Source organism: Lethenteron reissneri, chromosome 59 (genome assembly GCF_015708825.2).
Source record: "Lethenteron reissneri isolate LAM-NWPU_2019-01 chromosome 59, ASM1570882v1, whole genome shotgun sequence".
Classification (NCBI taxonomy): domain Eukaryota; kingdom Metazoa; phylum Chordata; class Hyperoartia; order Petromyzontiformes; family Petromyzontidae; genus Lethenteron; species Lethenteron reissneri.
In genome coordinates, this window is record NC_083837.1 from 5,630 (window position 1) to 23,758 (window position 18,129).

The 18,129-nt window shown below is 57.4% G+C and overlaps 1 long non-coding RNA gene across 1 annotated transcript; it reads left to right on the plus strand.

Annotated features, from left to right (window-relative positions):
- Positions 1-497: 497 nt before the first annotated feature.
- LOC133357655 (uncharacterized) lies at positions 498-18,129 on the plus strand. The gene is made up of 4 exons (XR_009756988.1): positions 498-634; positions 15,733-15,780; positions 16,681-16,788; positions 18,069-18,129. It is a non-coding gene; the product is annotated as an uncharacterized LOC133357655 (long non-coding RNA).

Below are 18,129 nucleotides of genomic sequence, written 5' to 3' on the forward strand. Positions count from 1 at the left end.
CACACCCCCCACACACGCACACACCCCAACACGCACACACACCGCCACAACACATACCGCCACACCCACGCACACCCCCACCACACACACCCCACACACACGCACACCCCCCCCACACACACACACCCCCACACACGCACACACCCCCACTCACACGTACACCCCCCCCCACACACGCACACACACACCGCCACACCCCCACCAAACGCACACACCCCACACACGCACGCACACACCGCCACCACACACACACAACGCCACACACACCACACCGCCACACACACGCACACACCCCACACACACACATCCCCACACACGCCACACACACGCCACACACACACACACCGCCACACACACGCACACACCCCACACACACACACACACCCCCACACGCACACACCCCCACACACGCACACACACTGCCACACACACGCACGCACACACCCCCCACACACGTACACACCCACACACCCCACACACGTACATACCCCCACACACACACCCCCACACACGCACACCCCCACACACGTACACAACACACCGCCATGTCGGCCTCAGCACTCTGACGCCGCTCCGCTGCAAAGGGACGGGCAGGAGACCGGCGAAGTCGACACGGGAGCGGCAGCGGAAGACGGTGAGTGGTGGTGAGTGGTGGTGAGTGGTGAGTGGTGGTGAGTGGTGAGTGGTGGTGAGTGGTGGTGAGTGGTGAGTGGTGGTGAGTGGTGGTAAGTGGTGGTGAGTGGTGGTGAGTGGTAAGTGGTGGTGAGTGGTGGTGAATGGTGGTGAGTGGGGCTGGTGGTGAGTGGTGGTGAGTGGTGGTAAGTGGTGGTGAGTGGTGAGTGGTGGTGAGTGGTAAGTGGTGGTGAGTTGTGGTGAGTGGTGGTGAGTGGGGCTGGTGGTGAGTGGTGGTGAGTGGTGAGTGGGGTGGTGGTGAGTGGTGGTGAGTGGTGGTGAGTGGTGAGGGTGGTGAGTGGTGGTGAGTGGTGGTGAGTGGTGGTGAGTGGTGGTGAGGTGAGTGGTGGTGAGTGGTAAGTGGTGGTGGTGGTGAGTGGTGGTGGTGAGTGGTGGTAGTGGTGGTGAGTGGTGAGTGGGGTGAGTGGTAGGGTGGTGAGTGTGTGAGTGGTGGTGAGTGGGGCTGGTGGTGAGTGGTGTGAGTGGTGGTAAGTGGTGGTGAGTGGGGTGGTGGTGAGTGGTAAGTGGTGGTGAGTTGTGGTGAGTGGTGGTGAGTGGGGCTGGTGGTGAGTGGTGGTGAGTGGTGAGTGGGGGTGGTGGTGAGTGGTGGTGGTGGTGGTGAGTGGTGGTGAGTGGTGAGTGGTGGTGAGTGGTGGTGAGTGGTGGTAAGTGGTGGTGAGTGGTGGTGAGTGGTGAGTGGTGGTGAGTGGTAAGTGGTGGTGAGTGGTGGTGAGTGGTGGTAAGTGGTGGTGAGTGGTGAGTGGTGGTGAGTGGTAAGTGGTGGTGAGTTGTGGTGAGTGGTGGTGAGTGGGGCTGGTGGTGAGTGGTGGTGAGTGGTGGTAAGTGGTGGTGAGTGGTGAGTGGTAAGTGGTGGTGAGTGGTGGTGAGTGGTGGTGAGTCTGGGTGGTGAGTGGTGGTGAGTGGTGGTGAGTGGTGGTGAGTGGTGGTGAGTGGTGGTGAGTGGTGGTGAGTGGTGGTGAGTGGTGGTGAGTGGGGCTGGTGGTGAGTGGTGGTGAGTGGTGGTGAGTGGTGGTGAGTGGTGGTGAGTGGTGGTGAGTGGGGCTGGTGGTGGAGTGGTGGTGAGTGGTGGTGAGTGGTGGTGAGTGGTGGTGAGTGGTGGTGAGTGGGGGTGAGTGGTGGTGAGTGGTGGTGAGTGGTGGTGAGTGGGGCTGGTGGTAAGTGGTGGTGAGTGGTGGTGAGTGGTGGTGAGTGGGGTGGTGGTAAGTGGTGGTGAGTGGTGGTGAGGGGGCTGGTGGTGAGTGGGGTGGTGGTGAGTGGGGTGGTGGTGAGTGGTGAGTGGCTGGTTGTGAGTGGGTGAGTGGTGAGTGGGGCTGGTGGTGAGTGGGGTGAGTGGTGAGTGGGGCTGGTGGTGAGTGGGGCTGGTGGTGAGTGGTGGTGGTGAGTGGTGGTGAGTGGTGGTGAGTGGGGCTGGTGGTGAGTGGGGCTGGTGGTGAGTGGTGAGTGGGGCTGGTTGTGAGTGGTGGTGAGTGGTGAGTGGGGCTGGTGGTGAGTGGTGGTGAGTGGTGAGTGGGGCTGGTGGTGAGTGGGGCTGGTGGTGAGTGGTGGTGAGTGGTGGTGGTGAGTGGTGGTGAGTGGTGAGTGGTGCTGGTGGTGAGTGGTGGTGAGTGGTGGTGAGTGGTGAGTGGGGCTGGTGGTGAGTGGGGCTGGTGGTGAGTGGTGAGTGGTGGTGAGTGGTGGTGAGTGGTGAGTGCGGGTGGTGAGTGGTGGTGGTGAGTGGTGGTGGAGTGGTGAGTGGTGTGGTGGTGAGTGGTGGTGAGTGGTGAGGGTGGTGAGTGGGGCTGGTGGTGAGTGGTGAGTGGTGGTGAGTGGTGGTGGTGGTGGTGGTGAGTGGTGAGTGGTGGTGAGTGGTGGTGGTGAGTGGTGGTGAGTGGTGCTGGTGGTGAGTGGTGGTGAGTGGTGAGTGGTGGTGAGTGGTGAGTGGGGCTGGTGGTGAGTGGGCTGGTTGGATGTGAGTGGTGGGAGTGGTGAGTGGGGCTGGTGGTGAGTGGGGCTGGTGAGGAAGGCCACGTGGAGGGGGTGGTGTTCCCTCCCGTGAAGAGACGCGAGGCAGGCGTCGGGGCCCAGTGCCGCAGCTGCTGGTGAGTGGTGCTAGTGGTGGTGGAGCTGCTGGTGGTGGTGGTGGTAGTGATGGTGGTGGTGGTTCGGTGGTGCTGCTGGTGAGTGGAGCTAGTGGTGGTGGAGCTGGTGGTGGTGGTGGTGGTGCTGGTGGCGGTGGTGGTTTGGTGGTGCTGCTGGTGAGTGGAGCTAGTGGTGGTGAAGCTGCTGGTGGTGGTGCTGGTGGTGATGCTGGTTCTGGTGGTGCTGGTGGTGAGTGGAGCTGCTGGTGGTAGTGATGGTGGTAGTGATGGTGGTAGATGGTGGTAGTGGTGGTGGTAGTGTGTGGTCTGGTGGTGCGCTGGTGGTGGTGTGGTGGTGCTGGTGCTGGTGGTGAGTGGAGTGCTGGTGGTGGGCTGGTGGTGAGTGAAGATGGTTGTGAGTGGTGCTGGTGATGGTGGTGGTGGCGAGGGGATGATACGGGAGGGAGGGAGGGGGGATGCTGAGACAAGGGGGGTTGTGGGGGTGTTTAAAGACACGGGGATGTGGGTACAAGACGTGGGGTGGGTGGGGGGTGTGGAGACATTGGGCAGCACGATGGGATGTCGAGGGGTTTGGGGACGTGAGGCACCCGAGTCGATGTGTTTAGAGGGGCCGAGGGGATGTGGAGACACGGGGATAAGGGCAATGGGGGGGGGGGGGTGCAGACGAGGGGGGGTTATGGGCACGAGGTGAGAATATTGATAACGGATAAGCAGGAGAAGAGGGGGTAGAGAGCGGCACATCGGTCTATTGGGTTATGGGTCATGGGGACGAGGATACGGGGGGGGGACATGGAACAGTGCGAGGTGAGGACATCCCTCGTGAAGCGGGACGTCAAGGGACTGACAGGGGAGGGGGGGGGGGGCAGAGGGGGGAGCGGATCGGTGACCCCGTGAAGCAGGTCACTGGGAAGGCGCTTTTGGTGGACGGCATCAAGGAGGAAATTGCGTGGCTGGTGATGGGATGGGAGGGTGAGTGGGAGGGTGGGCGTGGGAGGGTGAGTGGGAGGGTGGGAGTGAGGGTTGAGTGGTCAGCGTGGTGTAGTTTAGATGGTGATGGGAGGGTGAGTGGGAGGGTGGTGAGGGTGATTGGTCAGCGTGTGTAGTTAGTTTAGATGGTGATGGGAGGGTGAGTGGGAGGGTGGTGAGGGTTGATTGGTCAGCGTGTGTAGTTTAGATGGTGATGGGAGGGTGAGTGGGAGGGTGGTGAGGGTTGAGTGGTCAGCGTGGTGTAGTTTAGATGGTGATGGGAGGGTGAGTGGGAGGGTGGTGAGGGTTGAGTGGTCAGCGTGGTGTAGTTTAGATGGTGATGGGAGGGTGAGTGGGAGGGTGGTGAGGGTTGAGTGGTCAGCGTGGTGTAGTTTAGATGGTGAGGGAGGGTGAGTGGGAGGGTGGTGAGGGTTGAGTGGTCAGCGTGGTGTAGTTTAGATGGTGATGGGAGGGTGAGTGGGAGGGTGGTGAGGGTTGAGTGGTCAGCGTGGTGTAGTTTAGATGGTGATGGGAGGGTGAGTGGGAGGGTGGTGAGGGTTGAGTGGTCAGCGTGGTGTAGTTTAGATGGTGATGGGAGGGTGAGTGGGAGGGTGGTGAGGGTTGAGTGGTCAGCGTGGTGTAGTTTAGATGGTGATGGGAGGGTGAGTGGGAGGGTGGTGAGGGTTGAGTGGTCAGCGTGGTGTAGTTTAGATGGTGATGGGAGGGTGAGTGGGAGGGTGGTGAGGGTGAGTGTTGAGTGGTCAGCGTGGTGTAGTTTAGATGGTGATGGGAGGTGAGGGGAGGGTGGTGAGGGTTGAGTGGTCAGCGTGGTGTGTAGTTTAGATGGTGATGGGAGGTGAGTGGGAGGGTGGTGAGGGTTGAGTGGTCAGCGTGGTGTAGTTTAGATGGTGATGGGAGGCTGAGTGGGAGGGTGGTGAGGGTTGAGTGGTCAGCGTGGTGTAGTTTAGATGGTGATGGGGGTGAGTGGGAGGGTGGTGAGGGTTGAGTGGTCAGCGTGGTGTAGTTTAGATGGTGCTGGGAGGCTGAGGGGAGGGTGGTGAGGGTTGAGTGGTCAGCGTGGTGTAGTTTAGATGGTGCTGGGAGGGCTGAGTGGGAGGGTGGTGAGGGTGGTGGTCAGCGTGGTGTAGTTTAGATGGTGCTGGGAGGCTGAGTGGGAGGGTGGTGAGGGTTGAGTGGTCAGCGTGGTGTAGTTTAGATGGTGCTGGGGAGGCTGAGTGGGAGGGTGGTGAGGGTTGAGTGGTCAGCGTGGTGTAGTTTAGATGGTGATGGGAGGCTGAGTGGGAGGGTGGTGAGGGTTGAGTGGTCAGCGTGGTGTAGTTTAGATGGTGATGGGAGGGGAGTGGGAGGGTGGTGAGGGTTGAGTGGTCAGCGTGGTGTAGTTTAGATGGTGATGGGAGGTGAGTGGGAGGGTGGTGGGGTTGAGTGGTCAGCGTGGTGTAGTTTAGATGGTGCTGGGAGGCTGAGTGGGGGGTGGTGAGGGTTGAGTGGTCAGCGTGGTGTAGTTTAGAGGTGATGGGAGGTGAGGGGAGGGTGGTGAGGGTTGAGGGTCAGCGTGGTGTAGTTTAGATGGGTGGGAGGTGAGTGGGAGGGTGGTGAGGGTTGAGTGGTCAGCGTGGTGTAGTTTAGATGTGATGAGGGAGGCTGAGTGGGAGGGTGGTGAGGGTTGAGTGGTCAGCGTGGTGTAGTTTAGATGGTGCTGGGAGGCTGAGTGGGAGGGTGGTGAGGGTTGAGTGGTCAGCGTGGTGTAGTTTAGATGGTGATGGGGGGTGAGTGGGAGGGTGGTGAGGGTTGAGTGGTCAGCGTGGTGTAGTTTAGATGGTGCTGGGAGGGTGAGTGGGAGGGTGGTGAGGGTTGAGTGGTCAGCGTGGTGTAGTTTAGATGGTGATGGGAGGGTGAGTGGGAGGGGGGTGGTGAGGGTTGAGTGGTCAGCGTGGGTAGTTTAGATGGTGCTGGGAGGCTGAGTGGGAGGGTGGTGAGGGTTGAGTGGTCAGCGTGGTGTAGTTTAGATGGTGATGGGAGGTGAGGGGAGGGTGGTGAGGGTTGAGTGGTCAGCGTGGTGTAGTTTAGATGGTGATGGGAGGTGAGTGGGAGGGTGGTGAGGGTTGAGTGGTCAGCGTGGTGTAGTTTAGATGGTGATGGGAGGTGAGTGGGAGGGTGGTGAGGGTTTGAGTGGTCAGCGTGGTGTAGTTTAGATGGTGATGGGAGGCTGAGTGGAGGGTGGTGAGGGTTGAGTGGTCAGCGTGGTGTAGTTTAGATGGTGTGGGAGGCTGAGTGGGAGGGTGGTGAGGGTTGAGTGGTCAGCGTGGTGTAGTTTAGATGGTGATGGGAGGCTGAGTGGGAGGGTGGTGAGGGTTGAGTGGTCAGCGTGGTGTAGTTTAGATGGTGATGGGAGGTGAGGGAGGGTGGTGAGGGTTGAGTGGTCAGCGTGGTGTAGTTTAGATGGTGATGGGAGGGTGAGTGGGAGGGTGGTGAGGGTGAGTGGTCAGCGTGGTGTAGTTTAGATGGTGATGGGAGGGTGAGTGGGAGGGTGGTGAGGGTTGAGTGGTCAGCGTGGTGTAGTTTAGATGGTGATGGGAGGGTGAGTGGGAGGGTGGTGAGGGTTGAGTGGTCAGCGTGGTGTAGTTTAGATGGTGATGGGAGGGTGAGTGGGAGGGTGGTGAGGGTTGAGTGGTCAGCGTGGTGTAGTTTAGATGGTGATGGGAGGGTGAGTGGGAGGGTGGGAGGGTTGAGTGGTCAGCGTGGTGTAGTTTAGATGGTGCTGGAGGAGTGAGTGGGAGGGTGGTGAGGGTTGAGTGGTCAGCGTGGTGTAGTTTAGATGGTGCTGGGAGGTGAGTGGGAGGGTGGTGAGGGTTGAGTGGTCAGCGTGGTGTAGTTTAGATGGTGCTGGGAGGCTGAGTGGGAGGGTGGTGAGGGTTGAGTGGTCAGCGTGGTGTAGTTTAGATGGTGATGGGAGGTGAGTGGGAGGGTGGTGAGGGTTGAGTGGTCAGCGTGGTGTAGTTTAGATGGTGATGGGAGGTGAGTGGGAGGGTGGTGAGGGTTGAGTGGTCAGCGTGGTGTAGTTTAGATGGTGATGGGAGGGTGAGTGGGAGGGTGGTGAGGGTTGAGTGGTCAGCGTGGTGTAGTTTAGATGGTGTGAGGGAGGTGAGTGGGAGGGTGGTGAGGGTTGAGTGGTCAGCGTGGTGTAGTTTAGATGGTGATGGGAGGGTGAGTGGGAGGGTGGTGAGGGTTGAGTGGTCAGCGTGGTGTAGTTTAGATGGTGATGGGAGGCTGAGTGGGAGGGTGGTGAGGGTTGAGTGGTCAGCGTGGTGTAGTTAGATGGTGATGGGAGGGGAGTGGGAGGGTGGTGAGGGTGTGGTCAGCGTGGTGTAGTTTAGATGGTGATGGGAGGGTGAGTGGGAGGGTGGTGAGGGTTGAGTGGTCAGCGTGGTGTAGTTTAGATGGTGATGGGAGGGTGAGTGGGAGGGTGGTGAGGGTTGAGTGGTCAGCGTGGTGTAGTTTAGATGGTGATGGGAGGGTGAGTGGGAGGGTGGTGAGGGTTGAGTGGTCAGCGTGGTGTAGTTTAGATGGTGATGGGAGGGTGAGTGGGAGGGTGGTGAGGGTTGAGTGGTCAGCGTGGTGTAGTTTAGATGGTGATGGGAGGGTGAGTGGGAGGGTGGTGAGGGTTGAGTGGTCAGCGTGGTGGTTTAGATGGTGATGGGAGGGTGAGTGGGAGGGTGGTGAGGTTGAGTGGTCAGCGTGGGTAGTTTAGATGGTGATGGGAGGGTGAGTGGGAGGGTGGTGAGGGTTGAGTGGTCAGCGTGGTGTAGTTTAGATGGTGATGGGAGGTGAGTGGGAGGGTGGTGAGGGTTGAGTGGTCAGCGTGGTGTAGTTTAGATGGTGATGGGAGGGTGAGTGGGAGGGTGGTGAGGGTTGAGTGGTCAGCGTGGTGTAGTTTAGATGGTGATGGGAGGTGAGTGGGAGGGTGGTGAGGGTTGAGTGGTCAGCGTGGTGTAGTTTAGATGGTGATGGGAGGGTGAGTGGGAGGGTGGTGAGGGTTGAGTGGTCAGCGTGGTGTAGTTTAGATGGTGATGGGGGGTGAGTGGGAGGGTGGTGAGGGTTGAGTGGTCAGCGTGGTGTAGTTTAGATGGTGATGGGAGGCTGAGTGGGAGGGTGGTGAGGGTTGAGTGGTCAGCGTGGTGTAGTTTAGATGGTGATGGGAGGCTGAGTGGGAGGGTGGTGAGGGTTGAGTGGTCAGCGTGGTGTAGTTTAGATGGTGATGGGAGGGTGAGTGGGAGGGTGGTGAGGGTTGAGTGGTCAGCGTGGTGTAGTTTAGATGGTGATGGGAGGCTGAGTGGGAGGGTGGTGAGGGTTGAGTGGTCAGCGTGGTGTAGTTTAGATGGTGATGGGAGGCTGAGTGGGAGGGTGGTGAGGGTTGAGTGGTCAGCGTGGTGTAGTTTAGATGGTGCTGGGAGGTGAGTGGGAGGGTGGTGAGGGTTGAGTGGTCAGCGTGGTGTAGTTTAGATGGTGATGGGAGGGTGAGTGGGGGAGGGTGGTGAGGGTTGAGTGGTCAGCGTGTGTTTAGATGGTGCTGGGAGGTGAGTGGGAGGGTGGTGAGGGTTGAGTGGTCAGCGTGGTGTAGTTTAGATGGTGATGGGAGGGTGAGTGGGAGGGTGGTGAGGGTTGAGTGGTCAGCGTGGTGTAGTTTAGATGGTGCTGGGAGGCTGAGTGGGAGGGTGGTGAGGGTTGAGTGGTCAGCGTGGTGTAGTTTAGATGGTGATGGGAGGTGAGTGGGAGGGTGGTGAGGGTTGAGTGGTCAGCGTGGTGTAGTTTAGATGGTGCTGGGAGGTGAGTGGAGGGTGGTGAGGGTTGAGTGGTCAGCGTGGTGTAGTTTAGATGGTGATGGGAGGGTGAGTGGGAGGGTGGTGAGGGTTGAGTGGTCAGCGTGGTGTAGTTTAGATGGTGCTGGGAGGGAGTGGGGAGGGTGGTGAGGGTTGAGTGGTCAGCGTGGTGTAGTTTAGATGGTGATGGGAGGGTGAGTGGGAGGGTGGTGAGGGTTGAGTGGTCAGGTGGTGTAGTTTAGATGGTGCTGGGAGGTGAGTGGGAGGGTGGTGAGGGTTGAGTGGTCAGCGTGGTGTAGTTTAGATGGTGCTGGGAGGTGAGTGGGAGGGTGGTGAGGGTTGAGTGGTCAGCGTGGTAGTGGTGTAGTTTAGATGGTGCTGGGAGGGTGAGTGGGAGGGTGGTGAGGGTTGAGTGGTCAGCGTGGTGTAGTTTAGATGGTGTGATGGGAGGGTGAGTGGGAGGGTGGTGAGGGTTGAGTGGTCAGGTGTAGTTTAGATGGTGCTGGGAGGTGAGTGGGAGGGTGGTGAGTGTTGAGTGGTCAGCGTGGTGTAGTTTAGATGGTGCTGGGAGGTGAGTGGGAGGGTGGTGAGGGTTGAGTGGTCAGCGTGGTGTAGTTTAGATGGTGCTGGGAGGGTGAGTGGGAGGGTGGTGAGGGTTGAGTGGTCAGCGTGGTGTAGTTTAGATGGTGCTGGGAGGTGAGTGGGAGGGTGGTGAGGGTTGAGTGGTCAGCGTGGTGTAGTTTAGATGGTGATGGGAGGCTGAGTGGGAGGGTGGTGAGGGTTGAGTGGTCAGGTGGTGTAGTTTAGATGGTGCTGGGAGGCTGAGTGGGAGGGTGGTGAGGGTTGAGTGGTCAGCGTGGTGTAGTTTAGATGGTGATGGGAGGTGAGTGGGAGGGTGGTGAGGGTTGAGTGGTCAGCGTGGTGTAGTTTAGATGGTGCTGGGAGGCTGAGTGGGAGGGTGGTGAGGGTTGAGTGGTCAGCGTGGTGTAGTTTAGATGGTGATGGGAGGGTGAGTGGGAGGGTGGTGAGGGTTGATTGGTCAGCGTGGTGTAGTTTAGATGGTGCTGGGAGGCTGAGTGGGAGGGTGGTGAGGGTTGAGTGGTCAGCGTGGTGTAGTTTAGATGGTGATGGGAGGCTGAGTGGGAGGGTGGTGAGGGTTGAGTGGTCAGCGTGGTGTAGTTTAGATGGTGCTGGGAGGCTGAGTGGGAGGGTGGTGAGGGTTGAGTGGTCAGCGTGGTGTAGTTTAGATGGTGATGGGAGGCTGAGTGGGAGGGTGGTGAGGGTTGAGTGGTCAGGTGGTGTAGTTAGATGGTGCTGGGAGGTGAGTGGGAGGGTGGTGAGGGTTGAGGGTCAGCGTGGTGTAGTTTAGATGGTGCTGGGAGGCTGAGTGGGAGGGTGGTGAGGGTTGAGTGGTCAGTGGTGTAGTTTAGATGGTGCTGGGAGGCTGAGTGGGAGGGTGGTGAGGGTTGAGTGGTCAGCGTGGTGTAGTTTAGATGGTGATGGGAGGGGAGGGGAGGGTGGTGAGGGTTGAGTGGTCAGCGTGGTGTAGTTTAGATGGTGCTGGGAGGCTGAGTGGGAGGGTGGTGAGGGTTGAGTGGTCAGCGTGGTGTAGTTTAGATGGTGATGGGAGGGTGAGTGGGAGGGTGGTGAGGGTTGAGTGGTCAGCGTGGTGTAGTTTAGATGGTGCTGGGAGGCTGAGTGGGAGGGTGGTGAGGGTTGAGTGGTCAGCGTGGTGTAGTTTAGATGGTGATGGGAGGTGAGTGGGAGGGTGGTGAGGGTTGAGTGGTCAGCGTGGTGTAGTTTAGATGGTGCTGGGAGGTGAGTGGGGGGTGGTGAGGGTTGAGTGGTCAGCGTGGTGTAGTTTAGATGGTGATGGGAGGGTGAGTGGGAGGGTGGTGAGGGTTGAGTGGTCAGCGTGGTGTAGTTTAGATGGTGCTGGAGGGTGAGTGGGAGGGTGGTGAGGGTTGAGTGGTCAGCGTGGTGTAGTTTAGATGGTGATGGGAGGGTGAGTGGGAGGGTGGTGAGGGTTGAGTGGTCAGCGTGGTGTAGTTTAGATGGGTGGGAGGGTGAGTGGGAGGGTGGTGAGGGTTGAGTGGTCAGCGTGGTGTAGTTTAGATGGTGATGGGAGGGTGAGTGGGAGGGTGGTGAGGGTTGAGTGGTCAGCGTGGTGTAGTTTAGATGGTGCTGGGAGGGGTGAGTGGGAGGGTGGTGAGGGTTGAGTGGTCAGCGTGGTGTAGTTTAGATGGTGATGGGAGGTGAGTGGGAGGGTGGTGAGGGTGAGTGGTCAGCGTGGTGTAGTTTAGATGGTGATGGGAGGTGAGTGGGAGGGTGGTGAGGGTTGAGTGGTCAGCGTGGTGTAGTTTAGATGGTGATGGGAGGTGAGTGGGAGGGTGGTGAGGGTTGGTGGTCAGCGTGGTGTAGTTTAGATGGTGATGGGAGGGTGAGTGGGAGGGTGGTGAGGGTTGAGTGGTCAGCGTGGTGTAGTTTAGATGGTGATGGGAGGTGAGTGGGAGGGTGGTGAGGGTTGAGTGGTCAGCGTGGTGTAGTTTAGATGGTGATGGGAGGGTGAGTGGGAGGGTGGTGAGGGTTGAGTGGTCAGCGTGGTGTTGTTTAGATGGTGATGGGAGGGTGAGTGGGAGGGTGGTGAGGGTTGAGTGGTCAGCGTGGTGTAGTTTAGATGGTGATGGGAGGGTGAGTGGGAGGGTGGTGAGGGTGAGTGGTCAGCGTGGTGTAGTTTAGATGGTGCTGGGAGGGTGAGTGGGAGGGTGGTGAGGGTTGAGTGGTCAGCGTGGTGTAGTTTAGATGGTGATGGGAGGGTGAGTGGGAGGGTGGTGAGGGTTGAGTGGTCAGCGTGGTGTAGTTTAGATGGTGATGGGAGGGTGAGTGGGAGGGTGGTGAGGGTTGAGTGGTCAGCGGGTGTAGTTTAGATGGTGATGGGAGGCTGAGTGGGAGGGTGGTGAGGGTTGAGTGGTCAGCGTGGTGTAGTTTAGATGGTGATGGGAGGCTGAGTGGGAGGGTGGTGAGGGTTGAGTGGTCAGCGTGGTGTAGTTTAGATGGTGCTGGGAGGTGAGTGGGAGGGTGGTGAGGGTTGAGTGGTCAGCGTGGTGTAGTTTAGATGGTGATGGGAGGGTGAGTGGGAGGGTGGTGAGGGTTGAGTGGTCAGCGTGGTGTAGTTTAGATGGTGATGGGAGGGTGAGTGGGAGGGTGGTGAGGGTGAGTGGTCAGCGTGGTGTAGTTTAGATGGTGATGGGAGGGTGAGTGGGAGGGTGGTGAGGGTTGAGTGGTCAGCGTGGTGTAGTTTAGATGGTGATGGGAGGGTGAGTGGGAGGGTGGTGAGGGTTGAGTGGTCAGCGTGGTGTAGTTTAGATGGTGATGGGAGGGTGAGTGGGAGCATGGGGTGAGGGTTGAGTGGTCAGCGTGGTGTAGTTTAGATGGTGCGGGGAGGCTGAGTGGGAGGGTGGTGAGGGTTGAGTGGTCAGTGGTGTGTAGTTTAGATGGTGATGGGAGGGGTGGGGGGTGGTGAGGGTTGAGTGGTCAGCGTGGTGTAGTTTAGATGGTGATGGGAGGAGAGTGGGAGGGTGGTGAGGGTTGAGTGGTCAGCGTGTGTAGTTTAGATGGTGATGGGAGGGTGAGTGGGAGGGTGGTGAGGGTTGAGTGGTCAGCGTGGTGTAGTTTAGATGGTGCTGGGAGGCGTGAGTGGGAGGGTGGTGAGGGTTGAGTGGTCAGCGTGGTGTAGTTTAGATGGGCTGGGAGGCTGAGTGGGAGGGTGGTGAGGGTTGAGTGGTCAGCGTGGTGTAGTTTAGATGGTGCTGGGAGGCTGAGTGGGAGGGTGGTGAGGGTTGAGTGGTCAGCGTGGTGTAGTTTAGATGGTGCTGGGAGGCTGAGTGGGAGGGTGGTGAGGGTTGAGTGGTCAGCGTGGTGTAGTTTAGATGGTGATGGGAGGTGAGGGGAGGGTGGTGAGGGTTGAGTGGTCAGCGTGGTGTAGTTTAGATGGTGCTGGGAGGCTGAGTGGGAGGGTGGTGAGGGTTGAGTGGTCAGCGTGGTGTAGTTTAGATGGTGAGGGGGGTGAGTGGGAGGGTGGTGAGGGTTGAGTGGTCAGCGTGGTGTAGTTTAGATGGTGGCTGGGAGGCTGAGTGGGAGGGTGGTGAGGGTTGAGTGGTCAGCGTGGTGTAGTTTAGATGGTGCGGGAGGTGAGTGGGAGGGTGGTGAGGGTTGAGTGGTCAGCGTGGTGTAGTTTAGATGGTGCTGGGAGGCTGAGTGGGAGGGTGGTGAGGGTTGAGTGGTCAGCGTGGTGTAGTTTAGATGGTGATGGGAGGTGATGGAGGGGGTGAGGGTTGAGTGGTCAGCGTGGTGTAGTTTAGATGGTGATGGAGGTGTGGGAGGGTGGGGTTAGTGGTCAGCGTGGTGTAGTTTAGATGGTGGGAGGGAGTGGGAGGTGGTGAGGGTTGAGTGGTCAGCGTGGTGTAGTTTAGATGGTGATGGGAGGGTGAGTGGGAGGTGGTGGGGTTGAGTGGTCAGCGTGGTGTAGTTTAGATGGTGATGGGGGGTGGGAGGGTGGTGAGGGTTGAGTGGTCAGCGTGGTGTAGTTAGATGTGATGGGAGGCTGAGTGGGAGGGTGGTGAGGGTTGAGTGGTCAGCGTGGTGTAGTTTAGATGGTGATGGGAGGGTGAGTGGGAGGTGGTGAGGGTTGAGTGGTCAGCGTGGTGTAGTTTAGATGGTGATGGGAGGGTGAGTGGGAGGGTGGTGAGGGTTGAGTGGTCAGCGTGGTGTAGTTTAGATGGTGATGGGGGTGAGTGGGAGGGTGGTGAGGGTTGAGTGGTCAGCGTGGTGTAGTTTAGATGGTGATGGGAGGGTGAGTGGGAGGGTGGTGAGGGTTGAGTGGTCAGCGTGGTGTAGTTTAGATGGTGATGGGAGGCTGAGTGGGAGGGTGGTGAGGGTTGAGTGGTCAGCGTGGTGTAGTTTAGATGGTGATGGGAGGGTGAGTGGGGGTGGTGAGGGTTGAGTGGTCAGCGTGGTGTAGTTTAGATGGTGATGGGAGGGTGAGTGGGAGGGTGGTGAGGGTTGAGTGGTCAGCGTGGTGTAGTTTAGATGGTGATGGGAGGGTGAGTGGGAGGGTGGTGAGGGTTGATTGGTCAGCGTGGTGTAGTTTAGATGGTGATGGGAGGTGAGTGGGAGGTGGTGAGGGTTGAGTGGTCAGCGTGGTGTAGTTTAGATGGTGATGGGAGGCTGAGTGGGGGTGGTGAGGGTTGAGTGGTCAGCGTGGTGTAGTTTAGATGGTGATGGGAGGTGAGTGGGAGGGTGGTGAGGGTTGAGTGGTCAGCGTGGTGTAGTTTAGATGGTGATGGGAGGGTGAGTGGGAGGGTGTGAGGGTTGAGTGGTCAGCGTGGTAGTTTAGATGGTGATGGGAGGGTGAGTGGGAGGGTGGTGAGGGTTGAGTGGTCAGCGTGGTGTAGTTTAGATGGTGATGGGAGGCTGAGTGGGAGGGTGGTGAGGGTTGAGTGGTCAGCGTGGTGTAGTTTAGATGGTGATGGGAGGGTAGTGGGAGGGTGGTGAGGGTTGATTGGTCAGCGTGGTGTAGTTTAGATGGTGATGGGAGGCTGAGTGGGAGGGTGGTGAGGGTTGAGTGGTCAGCGTGGTGTAGTTTAGATGGTGATGGGAGGGTGAGTGGGAGGGTGGTGAGGGTTGATGGTCAGCGTGGTGTAGTTTAGATGGTGATGGGAGGGTGAGTGGGAGGGTGGTGAGGGTTGAGTGGTCAGCGTGGTGTAGTTTAGATGGTGATGGGAGGTGAGTGGGAGGGTGGGTGAGGTTGAGTGGTCAGCGTGGTGTAGTTTAGATGGTGATGGGAGGCTGAGTGGGAGGGTGGTGAGGGTTGAGTGGTCAGCGTGGTGTAGTTTAGATGGTGATGGGAGGGTGAGTGGAGGTGGTGAGGGTTGATGGTCAGCGTGGTGTAGTTTAGATGGTGATGGGAGGCTGAGTGGGAGGGTGGTGAGGGTTGAGTGGTCAGCGTGGTGTAGTTTAGATGGTGATGGGAGGGTGAGTGGGAGGGTGGTGAGGGTTGAGTGGTCAGCGTGGTGTAGTTTAGATGGTGATGGGAGGGTGAGTGGGAGGGTGGTGAGGGTTGAGTGGTCAGCGTGGTGTAGTTTAGATGGTGATGGGAGGGTGAGTGGGAGGGTGGTGAGGGTTGAGTGGTCAGCGTGGTGTAGTTTAGATGGTGATGGGAGGGTGAGTGGGAGTGCTGGATGGTGGTGACGTTGAGTGGGAGCGTGGTGTTGTAGGTGGTGCTGTGGGAGGTGATGGGAGGGTGGTGAGGGTGAGTGGTGAGCGTGGTGTGTTTCAGGTGGTGATGGGAGGGTGAGTGGAGGTGTTGAGGGGAGTGATGAGCGTGGTTTGTTTCAGGTGGTGCTGGGAGGGTGAGTGGAAGGGTGATGAGGTGAGTGTTGAGCCTGTGTAGTTTAGGTGGTGATGGAGGGTGAGTGGAGTGCTGGGAGGGTGGTGAGGGTGAGTGGTGAGCGTGGTGTGTTATAGGCGGTGATGGGAGTGAGTGGGTGCTGGGAGTGGTGAGTGTGAGTGGTGAGCGTGGTGTGTTGCGTATGTATGTTATGTATGTACAACAAACCTGCAACCGGTTTTGTTCCGGTCTTTACAAGGTGGTTACCGTGGTTACCGGTAATGATGGTTTGGAGTGTTGATGGGGGGTGCGTGATCATCATCGGTGTGCTTCATTGGTTGTGGGGAGCGGCAGTGACGTCTTTAGCGCTCTGCGCGACAAACCCGGCCCAGTTCGATTCCCGCTCACGGCTAACACCAGTGATGATTATCTGAACCGGACCTGGGCCTCCCCTATGTCCACTCAGCCTTACATGAGTACCTGGTAGTGTGTAAACATCGCCACTGGGGAGACAAAGGCGGCCAGGCGAGTTGCTGGCCGCCCACCCCCTCGTGTGCTGTGCCGGCCTTCGTAGGTGCTACTCGCTCACATCACTTACCCCAACATTCTGACAAGGCTATATGGGGGAATCTTTGTCTTGAGCGTATCTTTGTCTTGGGCGTGGGTTTATAGGATTCGTTAGGGTGAGTTTTGCGTGCATGCGGAACTTGTGTTCCACATGGCCTTTCTGAGATTCTTCCTGTGTGTGTCCCACCCCCCCCCCCCCCAGGCGATGATGGAGGGCACGTGTGAAGGAGGTGTCAGCGTCACGAGGGCGGTGAGGATGCAACCGTGATGATTGTCCCCGGGATGATTAGCCCGAGGGACAGGCCACCTCCACCTTAATGACGCTGGGCAGCAGCGAGGCTGAGCCCGTGTTCTCCCTGGCTTGGCTTCCCCGCTGCTGCTCTTGACGTTCGCTCCACTGGTCGCCTGTGCTCAACCCGCCCAGAAAATGCCCCACTTTTGACAGATTTTATAAACTAATCACGGTCGAGCCGACAGAGATGGCGCTTGGGCAGGTGGCCACCGTGCGCAACGGGTCACGTGGTGGGCAGTAGAAAGCTGCAGTGCAGGAAAGTTAATTGTTGTAGCGTACTTCAGTGCCCCCCGCATCTGTGCTTCCTGGCTTCGCCAAACCTGTACTGGCCAGCCTGCTGAGGTATTGTAAAATAACCCCCATGACCCACATCTTGTGGGGATGCGCTCATCCAGCAGTTGCTTGATAAAGGTCTCTGCATATACAAGTACTTTACTTGGCAGATGCAGTTTTGCTAGTCCACGTTTATCGGGTTTCCATTTCAACCTTTTCTAAGAATGCCTTTTATTGGAATAATGTGTACAAGAGTGTGTGCGTGTGGGGAGCGGTCGCGTAGCGGTTCACATGCGGTGCCATGAACCTCGCGGCCTGAGTTGGATTCTCAGCCACGGTTAAAATCATTGGCCATTGTCGAAACCAGTCATTGGCTTCCCTAGGTCGACTCAGCCTTGATTACCTGGTGAACGGCACTCGCGAGCCGAAGGCGGCCGAGGCATGGCGCTGGGCACACCGCCCCTCGTGTGCAGTGCTGCCATTGTCGGTGTTTGCGTCACAGCACTTGCCCCAGCGACGTATGTCGGCTACACGGTGGACCGTTGTGCGTGAGCCCATCATGCCCATGGTTGTGACTCCTGCCAGGGCCTCGCCGCCGTCACGCCGCATTGCCTGGGCTCGTGGCTGCGCAGCAGCAGGCGACTCTGCGAGCTCTGCATTGGTCAGACCCACGACAGCAAGGGTCTGGCAGAGGTATTGTGCACCACCAGAACAGTTTTTGTTTCTTGTTTAGTTTTGTTGTCCTTACCCTCGCACCTCCAATGAGCACGGTTAGCTACGTCCCATGCGAAATAAATTCAACATCCGTTCAACATGCATACACCACCGCCCAGATGTTCTACATTGCTTCATTGCCGCTCTTCATTTTACTTTGTGATTGCTTTTGTCATTGTGGTGGTCCAGGCCATTAATGCCAATGGGACCCATTCCGGTCTCTTTTTTTTCTCAGCTGGTTCAACAAAAAACAGGAGAACTTGAACTTGATTTTCAGCTGCCGAGACGATTTTGTGGGTTACAAGAGATGATCAAATTTCAGTCTTGTTTCTAAATACGTTTTTGCTTCAAATATGTCGCCCGGATAATCCCTTGGGATGGAAGGTCTCATTTGGAAGGGTGTCCGACACAGGCAACTCTCGATCACCGATCGAGGTTGCGGATTTCACGTGTAAGTGCAGAAGTAAACACTTGTCCGCTCCTCACCCGTTGGGGGTCATTGGGATGGAAGGTCTCAATGCTCACATCACCACAAACACGAAAAAATCTAAAACTGTAAACGATTAAAAATTTTACCCAGTAAGGGCCCACTAAGCGTCCGCTAAGCGGCGTTGCCCTTTTTCGGGAGTGACCTGGCCACGAATGACCTCACGAGAAGTGGCTTCTCATCGTGTGGACATTTATCACCGCAGCCAGATACTCCCAACGCGTGTTTCTAAATGTGGAGGGAAAAATCTAAGGAACCGGATAAAAATCCACGCCACCGTGGGGAGAGAGACACGCAAACTCCTCCTTATACCAAGCGAGCTAGTTAACATCTCGCCACGGTGGCAAGGATCAGAGGATGCATTTTTCTCTTCTTGGTTCTTTCGGTAAAGTCACGTAGAAGGGAAGTAATAAAATAATAAAAATAAAACATAATAATGGTGAGAATTATTTTATTATGTTTATTTTTATTATTTATTACTTCCCTTCTACGTGACTTTACCGAAAGAACCAAGAAGATAAATCCCTGCAGTCACGAAAGCTTTAAATCGAGAGGATGCATTCTGCATCTTCACCCATAGTCTCTAACAAGTAAACAATAGCTTTGGATTTAATAGCCTAGTTCACGTGATTTTCATTATCTGTTTTTTTATCTGGATCAACCCTCCCCTCCCCCAATACTCTAGATAATTTATCAAATGTTGACTGGTCCTGTGTCAAGATCATGCAAATTCCTATCCCGTATTCCCTATTCCCTGGCCCTGTCTGCACAGGTTACGTTTGTCTCCTGCACCAGGAACGGCTGGGATGAAGTCGACAAGGCCGCCTGGGAGG